A 14,568-nucleotide genomic window follows, 5' to 3' on the forward strand; every position below is an offset into this window, starting at 1 on the left:
CAGGGATTAAAAGAAATGGCTGCTCCCTTAAGATTGGATCAGGATTAAAAGATGGCTTTAATACTTTCAAACTGCCACAGATGATAACATTCTTTATCTTGTATTCTGATATACCTTAGTCCTGTTCTAATCAGCTTCATTCATATCTCCAAGTCTGATCACTTTTTCAGCTTTTTGGACAGTTCCTGTATGGGGTACTGCTGATTTTCAAGGCTTCAGAGCTCTAACTCTGAGTCACAGGTGTCATGTAGATGCCCAAAGTTTCGGAGAACGACCATGATAAGCTGTGTTCTTAACTTCAATTCTCCAGGCTCACACATTAATGTTAATTCATCTCAGTGGGACAATACATATTTGTCCTTTTGTTTCTAGCTAATTTCACTCAGGATAATGTCCTCAAGGTTCATCTACATTTCTGCATGCTTCATGACTTTATTTTCTTATAGTTGTATAATATTCCATAGTATGTAAATACCACAGCTTGTTTAGCAACTCATCTGTTGATGGACATTTGGGCTGTTTCCATCTTGGCAATTGTAAATAATTCTGCTCTAAGCATTGGTGTGCAGTTGTCCTTTTGTTTTCTTGCCCTCACATCCTCTTAATAGATACCTGTCAATGGTATTGCTGGATTATATGGCAATTCTATAGCTAGCTTCCTCAGGAACCACCAAACTGCCTTCAAGAGTGGTTGGATCATGTTACATTTCCCATCAACAATTGGACCACATCCTCTTTCTCCACATCCTCTCCAGCATTTGTCATTTTCTGTTTTGTTTTGTTTTGTTTTTTGATAATGATCATTCTAATGGGTTTGAGATGATATTTCATTGTGGTTTTGATTTTTATTTCCCTATTTGCCAGTGAAGTTGAGCATCTTTTCATGTACCTTTTAGCCATTGGTATTTCCTCTACTAAGAAGTGTCTGTTCATGTCTTTTGCATATTTTTATTATGTTGCTTATCTTTGTTTTTCAGTTGAATAATCTCTTTATGTATTCTGGATACTAAATCCTTATCTAATATGTAGTTTCCAAATATTGTTTCCCATTGAGTAGCTGCCTTTTTACTCTCTTGACAAAGTTCTTTGATAAATTGAAGTGTTCAATTTTGAGGAATTCCTATGTGTGTTTCTTTTTTCAGTGCTCATGCTTTGGGTTAAGGTCTAAAAAACCACCTTCTATTACAAGATTTATAAGATATTTCTCTACAGTTTCTTCTACAAGTTTTATGGTCTTAGCTATAATGTTCAGGTGTTTGATCCATTTTGCATTTGAGGGTATGTAATATGGATCCTGTTTCATTCTTTTGCCTATGGATATCTGGTTCTCCAAGCACCATTTATTGAAAAGGCTGCTCTGTCCCAGGTGGGTTGGTTTGACTGTCTTATCAAAGTTCATTTGTCTATAGATGAGAAGGGTCTACATCTGAAGACTATTTGATTCCATGGTCAGTGTATCTATCTGTATGCCAGTACCATGCTTTTATTTTTTTTTTTTACTTTCTTTTTCTTTCATGTTTTATTCAGTTTATACCCATAGCCAGCACTTTTTAAAAAAAATTATGAATAATGAAGAAGCATACAAACATTCTTGATGTGCAAACATTCATGACATGGTTACAATCAGTGGCTCAAAGTATCATCACATGGTTGTGTATTCATCATCATGATCTTTTTTTTAACATTTGCATCCCTCCAGCAAAAGAAAGAAAAATGAAAAAACTCATACATGCCATACCCCTTACAACTCCCTGTTATTGACCATTAGTACTTCAATCTACTCAATTTATTTTAACATTTGTTCTCTATATTATTTATTTCTTATCTGTATATTTTACTCATCTGTCCATACCATAGATAAAAGAATCATCAGACACAAGGTTTTCACAATCAGTCACATTGCAAAAGCCATAGCATTATATAATCATTTCAAGAAACATGGCTACTGGAACATAGCTCTACAGTTTCAGGCACTTCCCTCTATCCACTTTAATACACCGCAAACTAAAAAGGTGATATCTATATAATGTGTAAGAATAACCTCCAGGATAACATCTTGGCTCTGTTTGAAATCTCTCAGCCACTGACACTTTATTTTGTCTCTTTTTTTCTCTTCCCCCTTATGTTTAAGAAGGTTTTCTCAATCCCTTGATGCTGAGTTCCAGCTCATTCTAAAGTATTTCTGTGCCCCATTGCCAGGGAGGTTTACTACCTTGGGAGTCATGTCCCATGTAGAAAGGAGGAGAGCAGTGAGTTCACTTGCCATGTTGGCTAGGAGAAAGGAACAGGCTACATCTGAGCAATGAAAGAGGTTCTTTGGGGGAGTGTCTCTTAGGCCTGATTTTAAGTAGGCTTACCCTGTCTTTTGCAGGGATAAATTTCATAGAGACAAACCCCAAGATTGAAGTTGATTTGGTTGTCCTCACTTCTTGAGAGAACATCAGGAATTCTCCAAATGGGGGAGTTTAATTTTTCCCCTTTTCTCCCCATGTCCCCAAGAGGACTTTGCTAATACTTCTTTATTCACAGTTTAAATTACTCTTTGCCTTATTGGAGCTTCACACTAACCTGGACAAACCTACAAGAAATCATGCCCTATTCAAGGTTCCATGTACTTATGATGTTCAAGTAAACTGTCCATATAAGTTAAATTAGGAAATGCACTAGTCAAAATATAAATTTTGTACCAAATAAACATTTTTTGCTTTAGTCTCACACAGAAGTTTTAAAATATGAATGACTATCTATTTTCAGCACCCTGCAATATTGATATCCCTTTGTTCTTCCTTACGCATAAACATTTTTTAATTTGTACATTTAGTCACTGTTATGTACACTAGCCATTCCTAGATTGCACCATCTCAGTCTTTATTTTCTATCTTTCCCTCTGGTTTCTTATGTGCCCCCAGCCCTCCTCCTCCCTCTATCATTCTCACTTTCAACTTCATTTAGTGTACTTACATTATTCTGCTACAATCAGGTAGTATTGTGCTATCCATTTCTGAATTTTTACAGTCAGTCCTGTTGCACAATCTGCATCTCTTCACCTCCAGTTACCCAATATCTATCCTATTTCTATCTCCTGATGACCTTTGTTTTTAAGTGAAATTCTCCAATTTCATTCATTAATGTTAATTTATATCAGTGAGCTAACATTAATGTTAGTTCATATCAGTATTTGTCCTTTTGTTTCTGGCTAATTTCACTCAGCATAAGATCCTCAAGTTCCATCCACATTGTTACATGCTTCATGACCTTATTCTCTCTTACAGCTGCATAGTATTCTACTGTATATATGTTTCACAACTTGTTTAGTTACTCATCTGTTGATGGACATTTGGGCTGTTTCCATCTCTTGGCAATTATAAATAATGCTGCTATAAACATTGTGTACAGATGTCCGTTTGTGTCCTTGCCCTCATGTCTTCTTAATAGATACCTACCAATGGTATTGCTGGATAATATGGCACTTCTATACTTAAGTTTCCTGAGGAACCACCAAACTGCCTTCCATAGTGGTTGTAACATTTTACATTCCCACCAACAGTGGATAAGTATGCCTCTTTCTTCACATCCTCTCTAGTACTTGTCATTTTCTGTTTTATTGATAATGGCCATTCTTGTGGGTGTGAGATGATATCTCATTGTGGTTTTGATTTGCATTTCCCTAGTAGCCAGAGAAGTTGAGCATCTTTTCATGTGCCTTTTAGCCATTTGTATTTCCTCTTCTGAGAAGTGTCTGTTCATGTCTTTTGCCAATTTTTAAATTGTGTTGTTTGTCTTTTTGTTGTTGAGTTGAACAATCTCTTTATATATTCTGGAAAATAGATCCTTACCTGATATGTCATTTCCAAATATTGTCTCCCATTATGTAGGCTGTCTTTTTACTTTCTTGACAAGTTCTGTGCTGCACAAAAGTGTTTGATTTTGAGGAGTTCCCATTTATCTATTTCTTTCTTCAATACTCATGCTTTAGGTGTAAGATCTAGGAAACCACCTCCTATTACAAGTTTTTAAAGTTATTTCCCTATGTTTTGTTCTAAAAGTTGTATGGTCTTAGTCTAATGTTTAAGTTTTTGATCCATTTTCAGTTAATTTGTGTGTGAGCTATGGATCCTCTTTCATTCTTTTGCATATGGATATCCACTTCTCCAAGCACCATTTGTTGAACAGACTGTTCTGTCACAGGTGAGTTGGCTTGACTGTCTTATCAAATATCAATTGTCCATAGATGAGAGGGTCTATATCTGAACACTCTACTCAATTCTGTTGGTGAGTATAACTATCTTTATGCAAGTGCCATGATGTAGCTGCGTAATAGGCCTTAAAGTTATGTAGTGTGAGACCTCTGACTTTGTTTTTCTTTTTCAAGATACTTTTAGCTGTTTGGGGCACACTGCTCTTCTGAATATTGGTTATTGGTTTTTGTATTTCTGCAAAGTAAATTTTGGGGATTTTAATTGGTATTACAATGAATCTATAAATCAATTTAGGTAGAATTGATATCTTAACTGTATGTAGTCTTTCAGTCCATGAACATAGTATGCTCTTCCATTCATTTAGGTCTTTTGTGTTTCCTTTTAGCAAATTCTTGTAGTTTTCTTCATATAGGTCTTTTGTATCCTTAGTTAAATTTATTCCTAAATATTTTATACTTTTGGTTGCAGTTGTAAATGAAAATTTTTTCTTGATTTACCCCTCAGATTGCTCATTATTGGTATATAGAAACTCCACAGATTTTTGAGTGTTGATCTTGTAACCTGTGAATTTGCTATATTCATTTATTAAGCTCTAATAGTTTTGCTAAAACTTCCAGCACAGTGTTGAATAACAGTGGTGAGAGTGGACATCTTGTCTTGTTCCTGATCTTAGTGTGAAAGCTTTCAGTCTTTCCCCATTGAGGATGATGTTAGCTGTGGGTTTTTCATATATTCCCTTTATCATGTTGAGGTTCCCTTCTATTCCTATCCTTTGAAGTGTTTTCAGGAAGAAATAATGTTGAATTTTGTCAAATGCCTTTTCTGCATCAGTTGAGATGATCATGTGGTTTTTCTGCTTTGATTTGTTGATATGATGCATGCCATTAATTGATTTTCTTATGTTGAACCATCCTAGCATACCTAGGATGAATCCCACTTGATCATGGTGTATTATTCTTTTAATGTGCTGCTGGATTTGGTTTGGATTTTTGCATCTTTGTTCATTAGAGAGATTGGTCTGTAATTTTCTTTTCTTGTAGTATCTTTGTCTAGCTTTGGTATGTGGGTTATGTTGGCTTCATAGAATGAGTTAGGTAGCCTTCCCTCCTCTCTCAATTTTTTTTAAGATTTTGAGCAGGATTGGTAGTAATTCTTTCTTGAATGCTTGGTAGAACTCACATAAGAAGCCATCTGGTCCTGGATTTTTCTTTTTTGGGAGCTTCTTAATGACTGATGCAGTTTCTTCACTTGTGATTGGTTTGTTGAGGTCATCTGTTTCTTCTTGAATCAATGTTGGTTGTTCAGACCTTTCTAGGAAGTTATCCATTGCATCTACATCGTCTAGTCTGTTAGCATCCTCTCATTACCGCCTTTATTTCTTCAAGGTCAGTGGTTATGTCTCCTCTTCCATTTCTGATTTTATTTATTTGAATTCTCTCTTTATTTTTGTGAGCCTTGCTAAGGGTCCATCAATTTTATTGATTTTCTCAAAGAACCAACTTCTAGTTTTGCTGATTTTCTCAATTGTTTTCATGTTCTTAATTTCATTTATTTCTGCTCTAATCTTCACTATATCTTTTGCTTTGCTTGCTTTGGGGTTAGTTTGTGGTTCTTTCTCTAGTTCTTCCAAGTGAACAGTTAGTACCTTGGTTTTTGCTTTCTTCTTTTTAGTTAAAGGCATTTAGGGCAATAAATTTCCCTCTTAACACTGCTTTTGCTACATCCCATAAATTTTGATATGTTGTGCTTTCATTTTCATTTTCCTTGAGATATTTACTGATTTCTCTTGTAACTTATTCCTTGAGCTGCTGGTCCTTTAACAGTGTGTCATTGAGTCTCATTATATTTGTGAATATTCTGGCCCTCTGCCTGTTACAGATTTCCAGCTTCATTCCTTTATGATCTGAGAAACTGTTTTGTATGATTCCAGTCTTTTAAATTTACTTTGACTGGCTTTGTGACCCAGCATATGATCTATTCTTGAGAATGATCCATGAATACTTGAGAAAAAGGTGTATCCTAAAAAAAAGAAAAAAAAGATGTATCCTGCTGTTGTGTGGTGTTGTGTGGTGTAGATTTTTGTTAAGTCTAGTTCATTTATTGTATTATTCAAGTTCTCTGTTTCTTTATTGATCCTCTGTCTACCTGTTATATCCATTTATGAGAGAGGGAAATTGAAGTTTCCAACTGTTATGGTAGATGTGTCTATTTCTCTTTTCAGTGTTTGCCTCATGCATTTTGGAGCACTCTGGCTCAGTGCATATATATTCATGATTGTTATGTCTTGTTGTTGAATTGTTCCTTTTATTAATACCTAGTGTCCTTCTTTTTCTCTTTTAATTGTTTTACATTTGAAGTCTAATTTGCCAGGTCGTATAGGTACTCCTGGTCGTTTCTGATTTTTGTTGCATGAAATATCTTTTCCTAACCTTTCACTTCCAACCTATGTTTGTCCTTGGGTCTCAAATGCATCTCATATTTTTCCATTCTTTTCCCTGTATATTTTTTTGTGTGTCAGGAGTTCAGATGTCTAGTCCTCTAGTTCACTAATCCTTTCTCATCCTTCTTCAGATGTATCCTTGTAGATTTCTATTGTTTTTTTTTTTCATGTCTTCTAGTATGTCTTTCATTCCCCTAAGTTTTGTGTTTGTCTTTTCAAACTTTTTGTTTGTTCTTCTTGGTCACCTAATGCATTCCTTTTATTCTCCCTCAACTCACTGATTTGATTTTTGATGAGATTTTCCATGTCTGTATGAACATCCTGAATTCATTGTTTCAACTCCTATATCTCATTTGGAGGTTTGATTTCTTCCTTTGACTGGGCCATATCTCCGATTTTCCTAGTATGACTTGTTATTTTTTGCTGGCATGTAAGTGTTTAATTTCCTAATTAGTCCCTTCTGAGGGTTGTTTTCACTCCTTTCCTTACAGTTTTCTTGCTCGATGGCTTTGTTTTCTATCTGTTCTTTAGTATTCAGCTCGACTTATTCTTGATCTCTAGCATAAGTTCTGTTTAACTGATCAGAATTTTTCAGTTCTTGTTTTGCTGTTTCTTACCCTGCTATATGGAGCCTTTTTTTTTCTCTTCTTTTTTTTCTTGAGGATGGTCTTCTCAAATATTTTAGATCCCAGTGAGGTTTTCCCCAACTGGACTGACCCACATCTCAGGAAGGAAAAGTCTCCAGCTTCAGTTTTTCCAGAGGGTGAGTTCCAGCAAGTTGTTAGGCTTTCCTGTGAAGCCTCTAGACTCTGTGTTTTCCTATCCTACCTAGCATGTGGCACTTGTCTGCCTAAGGCTTCCCACCAGTGTACAGTGATGTGGTACCTTTAATTTCAGCAGACTCTCTCTGCAGGAACATGGTTGAGACAGACGTGAGGTTTTTAGGTTAGCAGTAATTACTTCAGTTTTCCAGTCTTGTGGCCTGAATTCCTTGAAGGAGGGATTCCACTTGAGCTGGACCCTGCCTTTTTCTTGGGAAAGATACCTCCTTTAGGGACTTAAGTCCTATTACCCGACTAGTTACTTTCTCTCTCAGACAAGCATAATTTTGCCCTTTCCTGGGGCAATGCTGCAGCATGAGAAGGCTTCCATTTCTATCTCATGAGCTGTTAAGGAGTATAAAAAAAGGAAAACAAACAAAAGTCTTTTCAGAGTGGGGCTCCAGTGCTTCGGGTTTGTCAATCAAGAGCTTAAGTTGATTGTTGCTCTGGATATCTCCAGGATCTATATGCCCCCCGCCTTTTTTTCATAATTAAATAAATATCTTTATATATGATACTTCAGATTTTATAAATGCCAACTATATAGCAACTCAAAGTCCTGAAAATTCTAGCTGAGGCACAACAACCTATCAAGGCCCTTTGTAAAATTAAAGATAATAAAGTGTTGGGGAGAGAAGTTTTGTCCTTCCAACAGAGATATAATAAATGAACTTACTTCCCTGATCCTTTAAGGCACACTGAAAAAACTTTCTTTTAAGGGCATCCCAAGTAAGTAGTTAAATCAGTGAACCCATATTTAGAAAAGTAAACCCCATAATTGAAAAAATACATCAAAGGTCCCCTTTTCTTGAGGTCCAGCTGTTTTCCAGTATTTTGTGCTGTCTGACTCAAACAGCCTCTGGCCTTTTTTTTTCCCTTTCAGCCCTGTCCCTTCTCTGCAGGGCAAAAACTCCTAGTTCCTTTAGTGCTTATTGCAGGTTTATCTGTGCTGGGGGCCTATTTTTAGTAGTCAGAATTTGCTAATTACCTCCACAAGTGGAGCTTGGTTGAGCTAAGCCCTTGCTGCTTGTATAGTCTGTTTGTTTTCCCCTCCAGGAACCAGCTTGCGGTCCCATGGGTGTGGGGCACCGGTCTCTGTGGCTTTGGGAAATAACAGTTGTGTGTGGGGTCTCAGTTTTGTGTCTGGTTACTGATGGAGCCCCAGAAGTTGTTCTGTATTGATCCTGGGTGTTTACTAGGTACTCTGGAAGATGAACTAAATTCTACACCTCACTAAGCCTCCATCTTGCCCAACCTCCCCACAGACTGAACTCAGAATTCATAATCTGATTGAGAAGAAAATATCTCAAGAAATATACTATGGTGATTTTACCAGTATATAGTAAAAAGTTAAAGAGTGAGGCATTAGAGTTAGAGGATAAGGTAATCAGGAGTAGGTGTTTATTGTGTAATATGGACTTGAAGAGCCAAGGCTAGCTCCAGGATTTCTTACTTTATAGAAAATATGGAGGGAAGTTGTAATGTTGAGACTTGCTGAGTTTTGACAAGGACTGAACTGGATGGAATAGACTGGCAAATTTTATAACAGTGTTAGTAGGTAGTAATTTAAAGTGCATAAGCAAGTCTTTTAAGACTTAAGAAGCTGAGGTCTTTACTCCCCGTCAACATGGTCATGCCCTAGATGTTATCACCAGAAAAGGTATAATTTCAAGATATGAATTCAGACTTCATTCTCCAACTGTATTCTTATTTTCCTAGCCTACATGCCTATATTATAAGAGTTCTGCCTCAGCCAGAGATCTTATTTATTGACTTTTATTTTTTCTCACTCATTTCCTCCTCCTTTCTCATCCAGTATAGAGTTCATTGTCATTATTAAACAGTTTAACAAGTACCTGAAGTGTCTTTGCTCCTTGTACTAGTTTGTTAAGCTGGCAGAATGTAATTTACCAGAAATGGAACAGTTTTTAAAGCGGAATTTAATAGAATTCAATTTAATTGATCAACAATTTGAACTGAGCTCAGTTATCTTATGAATATGCTTCTCTGGAAAGTTCATTTTTCACATCTTTGAAGTTACTATTTTATACTTTGTTTACCCCTTCAGTCCTTTGAAGTCCTCCCATTTATCATCACACATTTCCAGCAAATGATCTTCCTTCATGTATCATAGAGATAATAGATCTGTTATCCTCATATTTCTTTGGCTGACTTTATATACTGTCTTTTCATTTGATCCCTTTCTGTGTTTATCTGCTGGTATTTACTGTAATAGAGGATGTGTCCATTTCTCATAAAAAACCAGTGCTGTCACCTGTCTTCTAGATTTTACTCCCTCCTCTTTTCTGAGGTTCTTTTAATTATTATTTATTCTCTGACCTGAACTTTAACCCTTCCATTCCTTACCATTTAAATGTTGTTTGGACTCTCCAATATTTAGTCTCAGCTCTTCTGTTACTGCTCACTTTTTTATCTGATTTTCTTAAAAGCCAAGAATTTCGAGGTAGTTTACAAATACAATCTATGTATTTCACACTCTCCAACCACTCCTGTTTAGTTTCTGCCTAATCTACACTTACATTTCTTTTTAAGGCCACCTATAATCTTAAAAATAGTTTTGTTGAAGCGTAATCAACATACAACATACTTGTGGTATTTAGTGCATACGATTTGATGTTTGGACCTATGTATACATGTGAAACTGTCAGTTCAGTCAAAGTAATGAACATATCCAGCACACCCAGATGTTTGCTGATGTCCCTTTGTAGTCCTTCCTCCTATTCCCAGGCCCCACTCTCCATCCCCGGCAACCACTGAACTCCTTTCTGTGCTACAGATTAGTTTCCTTTTTCAGAATTTTACAGAAATGAAACCGTATACTCTCTGATTTCTTTTCTGGGGGTGGGGGACAGGTTTAGCTTTTTCTATTCAGTGGAATTATTTTGAGATTCATTTATGTTGAAGTGTGTGTATTAATCATATATGTATATTTTTATTGTTGAGTAGTATTTCATTATATACATATACCACTATTTGGTTCTCCAGTTAATATTTGGATATTTGGGCTGTTTCCAGTTTTTGGCTATCTCACATGAAGTCACTGTGAGAAATTGTATATACATTTTTTGTTGGCCATATGCTTTCTTTTCTGGCTAAGTACCTAGGTATGAAATGGCTGAATCATGTGGTAGATAATATGTTTACCTTTTTAGGAAACTACCAGCAACCTGTTTCCCAAAGTGGTTGTGTCATTTATGCTCCCTCAAGCAGTATATTATGATGGTTCTAGTTCCTCTACAACCTCAGTAATATTTGGTATGGTTATTCTTTTTACATTTTAGTCGTTCTCATAGGGATGTAGTGGTATCTTGTGATTTCAGTATGCATGTCTTGATAGTTAATAGTGTTGAGCAGGTTTTCATGTATTTATTTTGCCTCCAGCATATCTTAATTGGTGAAGTTATTTTTTTAAATTATGATGTTTGTTTTCTTATTATTGAGTTTTGAAAGTTCTTTATGTATTGATTCAAGTCTTTTATCAGCTCTTTGAATTGTAAACATTTTCTCCCATTATCTTTTCATCTTCTTAATAATGTCTTTCAAACAACATTTTTTACTTAGATGTTGTCTATTTTGTTAATTGGTTCCCTTGTGAATTATACCTTTAGGGTTGTATCTAAGAAATATTTGCCTGACCCAACCTTAACACAGTTTTCTCCTATGCTTTATTTTAGAAGTTTTGTCATTTTAGAGTTTACATTTCACTTTATGAACTATTTTGAGTTAATTTTTGTATTTGTATAAGGTATGAATTGGTTTGCTCTCTCTTTTTCTCTCATATGGATGTCCAGGTTTTCCACCACCAGTTGTTGAAAAGATGATAATTTCTTTACTGAATTGTCTTTGTACCCTTATTAAAAGTCATGTATGTGTAAGTCTCTTGTTGGATTTCTTTTGTTCTATTGATCTACTTGTCTATCTTTGTGCCAATACTACCCTCCCTTGGTAACTATAGCTTATAAATCTTGAAATCAGGCAGTGCTGCTCTCCTGACTTAGTTCTTCCTTTTCAAAATGTGGGCTATTTGAGATTGTTTGCATTTTGAAATGAATTTAGGAGAAGTTTGACAAGTTCTACAAAACAGCCTGCTCAGATTTCGCTTAGGATTGTCTTGACTTTCTAGATCAGTTTGGGGAGAACTGACCTATTAGTAATCTTGAGTCTCCTTACCCTTGAAGACAGTATGTCTTTTCTTTATTTAGGTCTTTAATTTCTTTCAGGAGTGCTTTGTAGTTTTCCGTATGGTCATCTTTCACATTGTGTGCCAAATTTATCCCCGTTTCATATTTTTTGATGCTCTTGTCAGTGACCAGCTTTTGGTTTCAATGATTTTTCTTTGTTTTTTTGTTCTCTTCTCTATTTCTTTTTTAATGCTATTTTATTCATATATAGCATATATTCACATACTATATAATCATCCAAAGTGTATAATCAGTGATTCACAGTGTCATCATATAGCTGTACATTCATCACCGCAATTGAGTTTTGACATTTTTGTTACTCCAAAAAAAAGAATAAAATTAAAAATAAAAGTTAAAAAAAGAACACCCAAAATATCCCACCCCCTCCAACTTCCCAATTATTTATTTATTTTTTGTCGTTAATTTTTTATTCATCTGTCCATGCACTGGATAAAGAAAGTGTCACTCACAAGGTTTTCACAATCACATGGTCATACCTTAAAGGCTCTGTAGTTATTGAATCATCTTCAAGAATCAAGGCTATTGGATTACAGTTCAACAGTATCAGGTATTTTCCTCTAGCTCCTTCAATATACCAAAACTGAAAAGGGATATCTATAGCTGCTATTTCTTTGATTTCTGCTTTGCTCTTTATTGTTTCCTGATTACTTGGTACTTTGAGTTTCTGTTAGTCTTTGTTTTATTTCTTAAGTCAGAATCTGAGGTAAATGATTTGAGACATTTATTCTTTTATAATATGAGCATTTAGTACTATAAATTTATCCCTAAGTTCTGCTTTTGTGACATCCCACTAATTCAATATGTTGTATTTTTAATGTAATTCAGTTCAAAATACCATCTAATTTTCCTTTTGAGTTCTTTGGCCCATGGGTTCATTTACAAGTATGTTATTTAGTTTTCACATATTTCAGGTAGGGGGTATTGGAAAACACTCTGCATGACCTGAATCTCCAAAATGTATTTAGCCATTTTTATTAGAGAGAATATAATTTATCTTGGTAAATGTTCCATGCAACCTTGAGAATGTTGTGTCTTTTGTTGTTGGGTAGGGTGATCTGTAAATTTCAATTAGGTTAAGTTGGTTGATAGTATTATTCAAATATTCTATACTCTTATTCTCTTCTGAGTACTTGTTCTATCAGTTATCAAGAGAAGGGTATTGAAATCTCTGATTGTAATTGTGAATTTGTTTATTTTCTCTATGGTTCTGTCAGTTTTGCTTCATGTATTTTGAAGCTTTTATTAGAATATATTTTTAGTATCACTATGTACTCTTCAGGATTTAATCATTATGAAATGACTTTTATTCCTGGCAGCATTTTTTTTCTTTGAAATCTTTTTTATCTGATATTCATGTAGCCACTCTAGTTTTCTATTGAGATAAGAATTGGCACAAGATATTTTTTCCTATTGTTTTACTTTTAGCCTATTCCTGCCTTTATATTTGAAGGGTTTTTTTTTGTAGGCAACATGTATTGGGCCTGCTTTTTTATATAGTCAGTCAAACTTTGCCTTTTGAGTCAGAGTTTCAGACCATTTACATTTTCCTAATTCCATTTTATTTCCTTTGTTGGTTTCTTAGCACCACATAAACTATAATTCTTTGTTTTTGTTATTTTAGTGGTTTCTGTAGGGTGTGTGGTGTAGCTCCTTTAACTTATTACAGCCTATGGTTAAGTGATCTATCACTTCCCAACATAGTATAAAAACCTCCTGACCTTTGTGCTTTTTTGTCATATACTTTTATATGTGATCTGAACTCAGCATTACTTTGTTATTCTTTTTGTTTAAACAAATAGTTCATTTAAAAATCATTGTGGTAACATATATAAAACATAAAATTTCCCATTTTTACCACTTTCAAGTAGTGGAATCAAGTGGTATTAATTACATTCACAGGGCTGTTAATATCACCACCATTTATAACCAAAATTTTTCCCAAATCATCCCAGAAAGAACCTCCGTACTCATTAAGGATTAACTCCCCATTCATTTATCTTTTTGTTTGTTTTAAATAAAAGTGGTAGGTTTACAGAAAAAGCATACCCAAAATACAGAGTTCCCATATTACCACCTGTTCTAGTTTGCTAGCTGCCAGAATGCGATATATACCAGAAACAGAACACCTTTAAAAGGGGGAATTTATTAAGTTGCAAGTATACAGTTCTGAGGCTGTGAAAATGTCCCAATTTTAAAGCAAGTCTATAATAATCTCCAAATTAAGGCACCAACAAGTGGTTACCTTCACTGAAGAAAGGCTGATGAAGTTTTTCTCTTAACTGGAAAGGCACATGGCAGACATGATGACATCTGCTAGCTTTCTCCCCAGGCTTCTTGTTTCATGAAGCTTCTCCAGGGGTGTTTTCCTTCTTCATCTACAAAGGTCTCTGACTGCGTGGGCTCTTGTGTATCTCGTGGCTCTTGAGCTCTCTCCAAAATGCTTCCTCTTTTAAAGGATTCCAGTAAACTAATCAAGAGCTACCTGGAATGGGCAGAGTTGCAACTGTCTGGAAGCTATCGAATCAAAAGTTGCCACCACAATTGGGTGGGTCACATCTCTGTGGGAACAATCAAAAAGCTCCCAGACAGCAATAATAGTAAATGAGGATTAAAGGACATGACTTTTCTGGGGTCCACTGCAGATTCAGCCTGGCACACCACCCTATTATTAGCCTTGTATTACTGTGGTACAGGTAGTACAATTCATGAAAGAACATTTTTAGGCTAACATATGTGTAGCCTAAAATTTCCTCTGTAAACCACATTGAAATATATAATTCAGTCCTATTAATTATGCTCACCATTGTGCTACCATCACCACCATCTGTTACCAAAATTTGTTCTATCATCCCAAATAAAAAGTGTACAATTTGAGCATTAACTTC

The 14,568-nt window shown here is 35.3% G+C and overlaps 1 long non-coding RNA gene across 1 annotated transcript in view; it reads left to right on the top strand.

The window, feature by feature from the left end:
* Window positions 1–5,267: 5,267 nt before the first annotated feature.
* LOC143648129 (uncharacterized) overlaps window positions 5,268–14,568 on the top strand; it is a 61,682-nt gene continuing 52,381 nt past the window's right edge. Inside the window, exon 1 of the long non-coding RNA XR_013158404.1 lies at window positions 5,268–7,402. This is a non-coding gene — a long non-coding RNA (uncharacterized LOC143648129). The remainder of the gene's footprint in view (window positions 7,403–14,568) is intronic.

The sequence above is a fragment of the Tamandua tetradactyla genome, chromosome 10, assembly GCF_023851605.1.
Source record: "Tamandua tetradactyla isolate mTamTet1 chromosome 10, mTamTet1.pri, whole genome shotgun sequence".
Lineage (NCBI taxonomy): Eukaryota > Metazoa > Chordata > Mammalia > Pilosa > Myrmecophagidae > Tamandua > Tamandua tetradactyla.